Source organism: Sceloporus occidentalis, unplaced genomic scaffold, assembly GCF_023333645.1.
Source record: "Sceloporus occidentalis isolate IW3139 unplaced genomic scaffold, rSceOcc1.0.p SCAF_370, whole genome shotgun sequence".
In the NCBI taxonomy this organism is placed as follows: domain Eukaryota; kingdom Metazoa; phylum Chordata; class Lepidosauria; order Squamata; family Phrynosomatidae; genus Sceloporus; species Sceloporus occidentalis.
In genome coordinates, this window is record NW_028317350.1 from 194,402 (window position 1) to 206,747 (window position 12,346).

The following is a 12,346-nucleotide window of genomic DNA, read 5'->3' on the forward strand; positions in this document are numbered from 1 at the left end:
TATATGTGTGTTCATGGGCAGGTGTGTGTAAAGTGTGTAAGGTCAGTGTAAATTAAATAGCCTCTGTAAAAAAATAGCTGGGGGGCGCAATTTTCCATTTTTCCCTCGGACGCAAAAGGAGCTAGCTACGGCTCTGTATAGCACTATGGGTTATTTTTGTATACAGCACTGGGGGTTATTATTGTATACAACACTCTAGGTTATTACTGTATACAGCATTGTTTCAGTGGGATGGGCTCAGTGTTGGGTTACTTTTGTGCTTTTGCCCCCACCCCCCTTTGGTCGTCTCTCACCATTCTCTTTGTGGTACAGCTCTGTGCCTTTTTTCCCAGAGTGGTGGCTAAACCTTCCCCGTCTCTTTCATCTCGATGTAGCATATTGAATTTGGCAAGTCGTGAACTCAATGTGTTTAACGAGGAAGTACATGACAATTCACACACTGCTCAGGAAGCACACGGTTTTGTTTAAAGTTATGAGGCACGCCGCCCAGAAAAAAATAAACTGTAACATGTATACTGGCCTGTAACCCATCCAGTATTCATCAGAGATACAAAACACAATTTGGCTTCTCAAAAAATGCCCATTTTGTATTTGTAGAGTAAATTAAACTAGAGTGTAATTAACCTTTTTTTTTTTTATAATTTTTGTTGCCCATGTATTATTATTTAATTAATTAAATGATTGTAAGCCTTTTTATTATTTTTTTTTGTAACTGTATCAGTATTTATTTATATTAGTTTTGCCCATGTATTATATAATGTTGTTGTTTTTTTTTAATTGTTATTATGTATAAGTTAAACTAGAGGAAAATTTTTAGTATAAAAACTTTATTAAAAATGTTTATTGTTTTCAAAATTTTTTTTATTGTAACACTGAATCAGCATTTCTTTTTTTGTTTGTATTATTTATTTGTGTTGAAATGTTGGGTGTCCAGTGGGTACAAGTGGAGGAATGCAATGCATCTATTTTAACAGATTTTCTAGTGATTAATCCATTACAAAAAAATGAACATTCCGTTTCACCAAAAAGTGGAAGGGGGCCACAGTTGAACCCCTTCCCAGCCACAAATACTTGCTGAATTATTTACTCCTCAAAGCCTTTTTAAAGGGACACTCCAGATATCATATTCACTTTAATGCATACATTAGCCTAGTGTAACCTTTAACTTAACGTTCCCCCCAGGCAAATGTGTTTCTCCTGGTTCTTGGCCTCTCCTACATATAATTTTGGGTAGTTTCAAGGAAATCTAACAGGCTGCAGACTGTGAATCTTAGTTTTGTTTCCAGAATGCTGTCCTAAAAGGCTTGTGCTTATTTACATCAGTCAGTCTTATTTCTTCTCTTCTAGACCTTCAGTCCTCAAATAAGACCCTGTACTAAAGACTGCATTCAAGAAGCAGAGTTAGCAGAAGGCACCTTAGGGTGTTTGGGCTTTGGGCACCTGCCCCTGTGCCCGGCGATAGGACGGAGACATGATTGAGTCCTTGGCGATTATCCGAGGTAGGTACGTATGTTTCTACTAGGATCTATTATTAATGTATGCCTTGTTAAGATGGGTCAGGAGTAGAGGAGGACGAAACAGGTTCACTAAATCATATCATATTTCTACTAGAGAGTAATATGACCGCCTGTGACCCCAGCTGGTTGGAAATGGCAGGTTCAATTTAACCATCGTGCTAAAGTTCATTGGCTCGTTCTAACAACATCTGAAAATACATTGCAATTCAGTCATATATTATAGGCCCCCGATGCCCAATTAACAGCATATAAACATATAGAGTTTCTTGCACTAATTGACGATATATGTGCCAGTCGAGGAGGTTTTTTCTAACATAGCTAGTAACTCATTGGCTGCTTGGCGATCTGTTTTGGAAACTATGGCCCAGCATAAGACATGATCACGTATTTCCACCCGATGCTGATGCTCTGCTAGGGAGCAACTCATTGAATGTCCTATCTGTCAAAACCTTTTCTTTGATATCATATCATTCCATCAATATGTAAAATTTATACTTGGGTGTAGACTCCTTTTATTTGGGTGGCCATTACACTTGACTGCTTGAACATCATAAACTTAGTGTCTCTGACATCTTCTGCGGCAGAGAATCTTACGTAACGATTGTGTATCTAAGATAAGTTACTCAACTATATCACTACGTGTACATTTTATCTGGTACGGTTACAGCAGGAGTACAAAAAGGTTGTGGTTCTAGGGTTTGCTGCTGTGGAACCAACCCTTCTTGTATCTGCTCAATTTGGACATAGCATGTTCTATTCAAGAGGACATTAATTCTCCTGTAAGCTTACGTGGGAAATTAGTCGCGGCTATTAAATATGTATCCTTGAGACCTAAAAAGTTTCTTAATATCGCCTCTACTCAACGGGGTCTCGCCCAATGCACTGGCAAGTGGTCTCAAGCGTTTGGAACCTAATGAAATAAACTTTATCTACAGTAAAATGAGACCTTACTCACCATGTTTCATCTTCAGTGTGTAACTATCTCTATAATTTGTTTGCACACCTTGTGGCACGTTAATTTTACAGTTATCAATATATATATATATATATATATATATATATTATATTCCAAAAACGGCTCATCATTTTTTTCATAAGTATTGATACACTGTTTTTTTAAGAACAGGTGTTGAAGGCACCTGCCTTTTATCACATAAATCCATAAATCTAGATTTTTTTACCTATTTACATACAGCTGACTTTTTTCATGACTTTGCCATGCAGATGACCAAACATTAACATCCACGTGCGCTCAGCTATGAATTAATTCCAACCAGGTCAGCAAAAGGATTAATGCATAGCCATTGTAAAGACTCGGTACCTTGCATCCAGGTGAACAGGTGCATTGTGGGACATACAGCTGATTTTAGTGCAATCGTAACTTGTTATTCCAATACATAGACTTTACCGAATCCTCAGTTTTCAAATAATGGAATTTAAATTGTATTATTTATACTTTTAATACAGTACTTTTGAAATCTTTGGAATCATCCGCATTATATGTTTGTATTATTATTTTTAAGTTTCATTATAGAAAATGTGATCAAGTGGACTGCTAAATGCCACGGTGCTATTAGGCTGCCCAGGGTTTAAATAAATACTAGAGTCCACCTAACAGAAGGTGTGAAGTTCTGTGGTTTTAAGAGCTAAAGCAGGTGGGAAAGGTGTGTTTGAGACGATGTTGATGGCACAGTCAGGCATAATAGTCTGTATTTTAATAATAGGCTCTTTGAGACTTTGCGCATTCTGTATACCTAAATAAAACACAATATTTTATATGAAATAAATAGTTTTCTGTACATTCCAACACAACACTACGCCCAAGCAATGATATCAGGTTATCACCAAAACCGGCTGTTTAGGGGCCCCAGAAAACCAGAGTTGGCTCCATTACCCCAGTACTGTGGCTGTAACATATCACATGATGGCTTTACTTGCCGAGAGTATAAAGTTAAATAAAACTCACTTTTCTGTTGTCCCGTCACCTCTTTATTGGATCCTGAAAGCTTCCCGTTACATTCCAGGGGGATCAGAGACTCTGACCGGGTTCAGGGGACTCCTGCTATACAGAAGGTGCTGCTTCTTAGTCGGACTTCTGCAGTATTTTCTTTTTTTAATCCGTTTTCGTGTGAGTATCGAGGCAGCTCAGTGCTGAATGCCTACAGGACAGCGAGATAATAACTCGGGAAAGCGTTTGTGCCGTGCATTATCTGGGGCAGGGAGGAGCGGTGCAGGAAAAGTTGTTGGAACACAGAATTTACAGGAAGTTTTGACAAGGAAACTCTACAGAGGATGCTCTTAGCAGGAATTCTGTGTTTTAAGCAGGGATTGGGAAGAGAAGTCACAGGACAGGCAAAAGGCACTGGAATGAAGAGCGTCTGGGATGGGCAACTGTAACCCTTTGCATTCTGGATGAGTTGCATAGCACTCTGGCATTTGTGGTGTTAAAGTACATCCCTTTCACAATATCCCACAGCTCTTTGATTCGCTGGAAGCCAAAGGGTGGACAGTGTCATGCAAAGGGTTATATTTACTTTTGTCTCTTTTAGTTATTTTCTTTTTTGTTAATTTCCTTCTCTCTTTTAAAAAGTGTATATATATATACATATATATATATATATGTGTTTTAGAGTACAAACTCCAGAGAGATTTAACCAGGTGGATTAGGACCAGATTAAACAATTATACTTCATGGTGAATCGATCAACTTCATGGGGGACACACTGGGTAGTGAGAGGGGTTAACAGTTCCCTGGACAATTGAATCAACAGGCATTTGTCAGTAGATCCCTGAGGCTAACTTCTCATTGTCACAAGATCCCTCTGAAGGTTTTGATCAGGTCATACTGTAACCCTTATTCGTATTCTGTTATTCACTTGCGGTTCCTTCCTCTCGCAGCAGCCAAAAAGAGATAAGATATTTTTTAAACAGTCTCTGATAAGGGTATTCTCTGATGCCTGAGTCAGAACCCATATTGCTTGATATATCCATAAGCGAGAGGTTTGCTGGATTTACTTGATTTACCTTTTCTTTTTCTTTTTTTGTAAAATGATAAAATAACTGGTTGTGACTTTTGTGTCATTAATCATTTACAACATTTAACAAGCTTTTGTATTATATGTGTGTATATATATATATATATATATATAATTTAAGTTTGTTACCAGTTTGTTATAGTTTGTGATTTTAAATTTATCCTGCCGCCTCTGATTGTACAGCGCTATGAAATCTGCTGGTGCTATATATAATGTAGTATTAATAATAATAATATATATACACTATATATATATATATCTATCTATATATATACATATATATCTATCTATATATATATATATATATATATCTATATATATATATATATATATATATATCTATATATATATATATAGTGACATCTAGTGGAAGAATTGCAGTATGCATGTATACATGTTATTTACTGTTCAATCAGATGACAATTATGCGGCTTTTTATTGAAAAAAAAATAAAAAAGCACCCTATAATGTTGAATATAATAATTACAAAACACCAAAATCTTCTAACAGCCCCCTACAAAACCCAAATTAAGTCTACCAATATTCATCACTTTTTTGTTGTTGTTTTAAAAATGTCTTCTTTAAAAAAAATTAAAGAAAAAAGATTTAATAACATTAAGATTGTGCCAAGTGGTATATGGACATTATTAAAGACTGTAATATATATTCTGGGTAGGCGCATGCAAACAAGGTCAACAATGATCACCTTTTGCCTCTTTCCCGAGTTTTGTCTAAAGGCTGTCTTGTACAGCAGGCAATTACTTTCAAGGGATCCATGTATAAAGTGGATATAGAGGCAAAAGGTGATCATTGTTGACCTTATTTGCATGTGCCTACCCAGAATCCCTTGTGGTTGTGGCAGCACCATGAGATTTCTGAGGGAAAAAACAAGCCTTCTGGCTTGTCTGGTGTTTGTAGATTAGTGTTTAGCAATGCTTCTACTACTCCCTTAATTTTAAGTGGAGGGGTTTTCCATCACCTTTACCCACTATAACTTTTGCTTTTGGCATTATATATATATATATATATATATATACATATATATATATATATATATATATATATATATATATATATATCCATTCTGGACAGCAGAGGGCAGCAATAATCCATATGGCAGAAGTAGGTATCGGGAATACAGTATTAGCCGTTGAGAAGAATGCATTAGGCTTAGTCATCATACATAAAACCGAGCACAAATGTAAGTATTCTTACAATTGCAAGCTGCTTAGGTACCAGTCATGGAGTCTTATGCCTTCTTTAATGAGTTGACTCATGGACTCTTAAATAGCCCACGTCAAGCTTGCGTTTCAATGCAAACATGTTTCCAATAGAGGTTCTTGTGGGAAACACTAATATAGCAGGACTTTAAGATATCCTTGGTAGAGTAATCTAGATTTCAGCAGTTTCGCTATTATTATTATTATTATTATTTTTACCATCATCATTATTATAGATATAGCATCATCATATTCTGCAATGATGTACACATACACTGCCCTTGCACACTACATTTACACACATCTGCCCATAAACACAGATATACACATGCACTGCCCTTACACACGACTGCCCTTACACACTGCCTTTACACACACCTACCCATTAACACGCATACACACATACACTGCCCTTACACACACCTGCCCAGTCCTCGCATTCACTATTGTTGGTCCGGGTTAGAGGGGGATTGTGATCTCCCCAACCAGCCACGGGGGCGCCCGATGAACAGGGATGGTTGGGGAGAGCACATTCGTGCGGCTGCGTCGGCACTTCCCTGATGACCGGCCCAGGGAAGGTGGCCTTTCTGCTCGCCCCCTCCCCAATAGATACACTACTGTTTTTTTAGGGGCTTCGTGGTGAATCACATTGCTGGTAGCAATGTGATTCACCACAGGGCCCCTAGAATGCTGGGCCCCTGGGCAACTGCCCTGTGTGCCCAATGAGTTTAGAAGGCAACCTTAATGTAGGCTGGTTAGAGAGATCCATGATCTCCCCAACCAGTCCTGGAGGCTGCAGCTGCTGATTATGTTATGTGTGGGCACTTTGTCCTATGTGGCTCTCACACATATGATCCCCAGTACTATACGTATGTGTGTGAGTTGAATAGTACAGAAAAGTCACTCTGCTCTTGCTCCTTATTCACGGTCATCCATCAAGGAACTCTGACAGCATCTTGGAACGGCACCAGGAAACCTTTTGGTTTCTCTCTGAAATAATCCATCTATTCCCAAACCGCTCATCAACCATCTCCATCAACCATCTGTAACGTACTCGAAATGCCTAGGAAGTGAACCTCTTGGGGGCCATTTGTACAGAGAACAATTGATGTTCCTAAGAAGCCCTGCCTACTTTGTAGGGACCCCCAGTCTTTCTCAAAGACTAGGTTGGACTCATTGTTGGTTGGGCCATTTACCGTTTCGTGGTATCCATTATTTTTCCATCATTATTTAACGGGCAATAGAGACAGAATTTGGGGATACAATCATAGGACCCCTGTGTATTTCATACAAGAGAAAAGACGGACACTTTGGTTTAGGGGCCAAGGGTTTCCCAGGACAGGGACACTCAGGTCAAGGAAGTCTCTTTGAGGAGGAACATGAAGTATTCTTGAAGATTGCCTTTAACAGAGAAGCAATAAGAATAAATTAACAAAATAAAAAATTCTTCCTTGTATCCCATCCACAAAAACCCGATATTTTTTTCAAGATGTAATTGGCGTTAATCATGGGTCGGTCCCTACAGTTCATGAGAAGTCTGGTAATGAAACGGAATGCTCAGCTTTCTGCTACCTTCGCTATGCTGCTACACTTAAGGACTCAGGAGAGGTGCTATCAATATCCTTATTACCTCCCATAAACTGCTCCTTCAAGTCGCTATCGGACGGTTATCGCTTTTCTAGTAAAACACTAATCATTGGTAATGATTTTTCACAATTCAAAGAAAGACCCCCCCCCTCAAGCACATTAGAAATACCTCGGTTTAATTCCCAATCCCCTCACAATTAACAGAAAATGCACCTTTAATGTGTCTTTGGAGGGAATTGCTCCATGTCCATGAGCTCCAAGCCCTTAGCCTGAGGAGGGACGATGGCGGGAGGCATTAGGCTGTCTTCCTCGTAAATCACAGCTATTCGGACTATAGCGACAGCCCCCCCTCCGAATATGGAATTGCCGTTCCACGTAATGTATGTTTCTTACATAATGCAGTAAGCAGACGTCGGACCATTACAGGGAGAGTACACATCTACCAAAACATAGTATGAGTATGAGCTCACCACCATTCTGGCTTTATTGTAAGCTCATAGGGACAACTATTATGAGTAGTATTTTAATATTATAAGAAATAATATTACAAATATTATGATAATAAAGTATTAAAAAATCATCTAATATGTTGGAGCGAAGTACACCTCCACTTAAAGGCTGCTGCATATGTGTGTGTGTATATATATATATATATATATATATATATATTTATATATAAAGTCCTTGCAATCATTGTAAAAGCTGCCTACACAACAACTGTGAGTCCACAAGCTTTACTTACAGCTCCCATTTACAGCGTCTGAATCTTTAAATTAAGCTTTTCTCTCATTGAGGATGTTGACAAGGTATAAAAACTATATAGGCATATATCGATCTTGAGTTTGCTTGGCATCCCCCTCCTCGAATCCTTAAGTACAGTATATGCAGAATAATTACGGTCTTGTGGTAAGGAGAACCGACCTGTTGTGTCCTTCGATGGAGCCGACGGTTAATTATAATCCACCGAGCCATACTCTAAGTGATTCAGATGCATGGAAGCCCTGTATATAGGTATACACCGACGGTTTCAGAAAACATTTCGCCCATTTAACCATCAACCTATTGATGCAGAGAGTCTGTAATTCTGGCCAGCAGCACTTAAAATAAAATAAAGTTCATTATTTGCCGGGGTGATAGAATTTCACAGATTCTATTGGATTTTTGGGAAATTCACCCCCTGCTTGAGCCACATTACTCCTGCCTATTGGATAATTGTAACTTATACATTGCAAATACGCTTTTAATCAGTAAATATTTTCCACAGATGTTAGATGTTGAACGGGTTAAACATGCTGTGCTTGTGAGTCCCTTCACCAGTACAAAAAATGTAAAACTCTTCTATAGGTTATAGAATGTATATGGAAAACGTGTGGCCAACCATAGTTAGAACCATGGGTTTTCCATTCCATTGGTGAATTGATATTTTCCGCCGAGCTTTCTTTTACTAGGTCTCCCGGAAACTACGAACTTATTGACCTGGAGTTTTGAATATTTGGAATATGTCATACCCTCGTTATGTCTGAACCATGTAATTACCAACAATGATTCAAAACCTCATTCTGGAAGAGAATTGATTTTTCAGTCTACGTTCAGTTTCCATAGCCCTGTATAAAAAAAGGGATCAAAGGAAGCAGACCATAGCAGAGCATCCATAAATTGTCTCAAGTAACTCTGCACTGCACATAAATAAAGCAGAGAGGCGCTAAATGCTATATTTTTATAATGTGCAGGAGAATTGAAATACTATTCTAGAGACAGGAGGCTCCATTTAAATGACCTCCCTCCCTGGTAGAAAGGCTTTTCCCGGACCCCATGGAGATGATGTTTGCAGGTCAGAAGTGAAGTGAGAGGCGCTCTCGTAATGGCCTTAAGTCTATAAGAGAGTGGAGGCTACCAAGAGAACGCAGGACAATAAATCACACTCTTATCCCCTACGTGATTCATTCTGTAGTCTGTAATACTCAGCACGTCGGGAAACACAATGATTCTTACAAAGATTTAAAATACGTTGCCCTGTTTAGATTTGATGTATTAGATGTCAAGGAGTTGATGGGACCTCAGAATCCCAAAACATTGGTCTGGTGAGGCATAACCGAATGTCATGAAGAACCGAGCATGCTAACCCGATTGAGAGCCTCTTTTTTATTTCGGTTAAAGGTTGGACCTGGGCAACCCTCGGTAACATTAATATTCCAAAGATTTATTATAAATCTACACCATAATAATGCATAAGCCATAAAGTAGAGGCTCTCCTGATGCAATAAACTGGTGGCCGAGTACAAGGAGACAATGCCACAAAAACATGCTGTATGACAAGCTTCTAGGCCTAGGGGAAAAATAATAATATTGATAATCAAATAATGCATTTGTGATCAGGGAATTGATTTTGTTTCCTTGACTTCATAGTTTTCTATTCAGAGGCAGTTCTATTGTGATATCTTAGATAACATGTCATGTTTTCAGCTGTCTGATCTGGTTATCCATCTTTCCAATTACTTGACATTAATATGTCACCTGTCAGACTTTACTATTTATTCTTTTGAGACTTTACTTTACAAAAAACGAAGAATCCACTGGCTCTTCCTGAAACTGGTTCTTGTTGGAAGGCTACAGGCTATTAGATGAAAAGGGGTGAATAGATATTACAGCGGATGGATATGTAAGTACAGATATGATATATATTTATCTTATTAACATATGTCCCTCAGAGACGAGAGTCCAGGTAATGGCTTATGAAGAGTAGTGAATAAGTAAAAAGGTTAGTAATCTTTTCCCTACGTGGTGTCTTATCTCCAGTGCTAGAAGCTCTAAGTTCATTGTGGTCAGGGATAATGCACTCCACTTACAGAGAGAACCATATTAATGTCCACTCCGTCTAGATGAGTATTGATTGGACAGGACAAAGAGGAAAAAAAATATAGGTTGAGATTTTAAGATGATCAAGGCTCGGTTCTGAAACAAAAGTAAGGTTTTCACACAATCCCCAAGCCTAACGTCCCAGCGTAGAAGAACTTTAAAGTGGGATCCACAAAATCATAGCATAGGTTGGGGTTTTTTGGGTTCCAGTTATTGTCATTTCAGCATAAATCTGTGCCCCTCGCTATGCGACATTAATGGTTTCCACTCCAACTGGTCACAATATAAAGTATCTCTGGTTGTGGATTCTCAATCTTCATGCCCATCCTGCTAAATAGATATAGCTCTTCTTACACCTTGTGTAAGTCATATTATGTTCTGGAATTAAGAAGCCTCCATAAACATTTTGGATAAAGAAGTTTCCATTTTATTAATCCCATGGGCATCAATTCATGTCTTAAAAATATAGGTAGCAGTTTGTGAGACTGGCCCAATTTGGAGAATATCCAATTACTAAATTATTTAAAAACAATATTTCTCTCTCTTCTAGAACTACAAGGTAACATTTGTACTTTTTAGAATATTGATTTTTATTTAGACGACACGTTTGGTTTTCTAGTGAACTTTGAGTCCATGGTGTTCATCAAAACTGGTGTGTCTTGGAGTGACCGCCACTTAAAGTACAATGATTAAAGTTCAACACCTTGCCCATAGTTATTATCATTTATAAAGCTTCATAACTGTCTTTTCCATGTGTTTCGATAAAAAAAAAAATGTGTTCTAACTGCCAACAACTGATACTTTAGTGCATATTTGCACGACATTGACCAGTGTTTTAATGGTTTAGAGACAGAATATGACCGTGTACGATTCCACCAAATGTGACAACCATTGGAAATCAGAAAGATGTTATGGTGCTCCGGTGGGGGTAGTTATAGGAGGACCTCAAAGTATTGCGAAAGGACAGGTCACCAGACTGATGACCACCATCCCCAAAATTGCCACAGGCTGCCTGCTGTGCTACACATCCCCTTTCTTATGATAGAACGGTGGAGAGATTGCACAGAATGTTGTTTCCACGTGGACAGGTGCCAAGGCAAAGTGGCTCCGAGCCAATAAATCTAATTTCTCCATCACTCCGTTAATGACCCTATCTGTTCGGCTCGCTGGTTAAATACGACGAATGTAAGTTTTCACGAGTACAACTCCTGATAGGCTTTCATTTCGAACATGAATGCCAATTTTAAATACACTCTCTTATCGGCAATCAATTAATTTTACATGAGATAAAGTCAGCCTTCGATTTATAGCGTAACTTTTAATGAAAGATGGAAAGAACTCCTCCTGGTCTTCTGCCATCTGTAGTTATGGAGAGGGCAGATTACATTGCAGTAAACATTTCATATAAATGCAGTGCATTAAATATAAGGTTCTCTTGGCTCATCTTCTGTTTGTTACTCTTAAAGACAAAGTTCCGTGGGAAAATATTCTATCTCTATCGGAGCATAAGTTGCATAGAGAAGTTGCGTCTTATGGTAGACAATTATCTGTGGGTCCAAGTTGGTGACAAGTATAAGTTTCATTTCCAGCCTCTTAAACTCTGATTTATGGTCCACTGGCCTTCAAAGAACGTTTCTTTTCAGAAATGACAATGTGTCCAACCCAAATGTTTAGTAATTGGAATGTATAACATTCGTAACATTATTATTATTATTATTGTTATACTAAAGCAAAGTGCCTAGATTAATGATTATTAGGCGGTTTCTTTATATTCTAAATAATTTAGAGATGATTTTCTTCTCCCTCAGCAATTCTATAACGCCAAATGCCAATAACAGATAAATAGATCATAGATCTCTGGTGTAAATAAGTCATTTGGTATTCTCCAGCCTGCATAGAGGTTAAAATAATTTCCGCATTAACATTTCCACCGACATATAGGTCTGATCTCAGCACCCTGATCAGTATCAGTATTGGCTTAAGTAGTTTTACATTTCAAATGGAAACTGTTTTTTTTTGTTTTTTTTTGGCTAAATGGGACCAACCCTAAAACGTCCCTAATGGAGACCATCAGAATTTCCATTTTACTGTCCGAGCGTAGAAAGAATAAGCAGAGGAGAGGGCTTTTGGA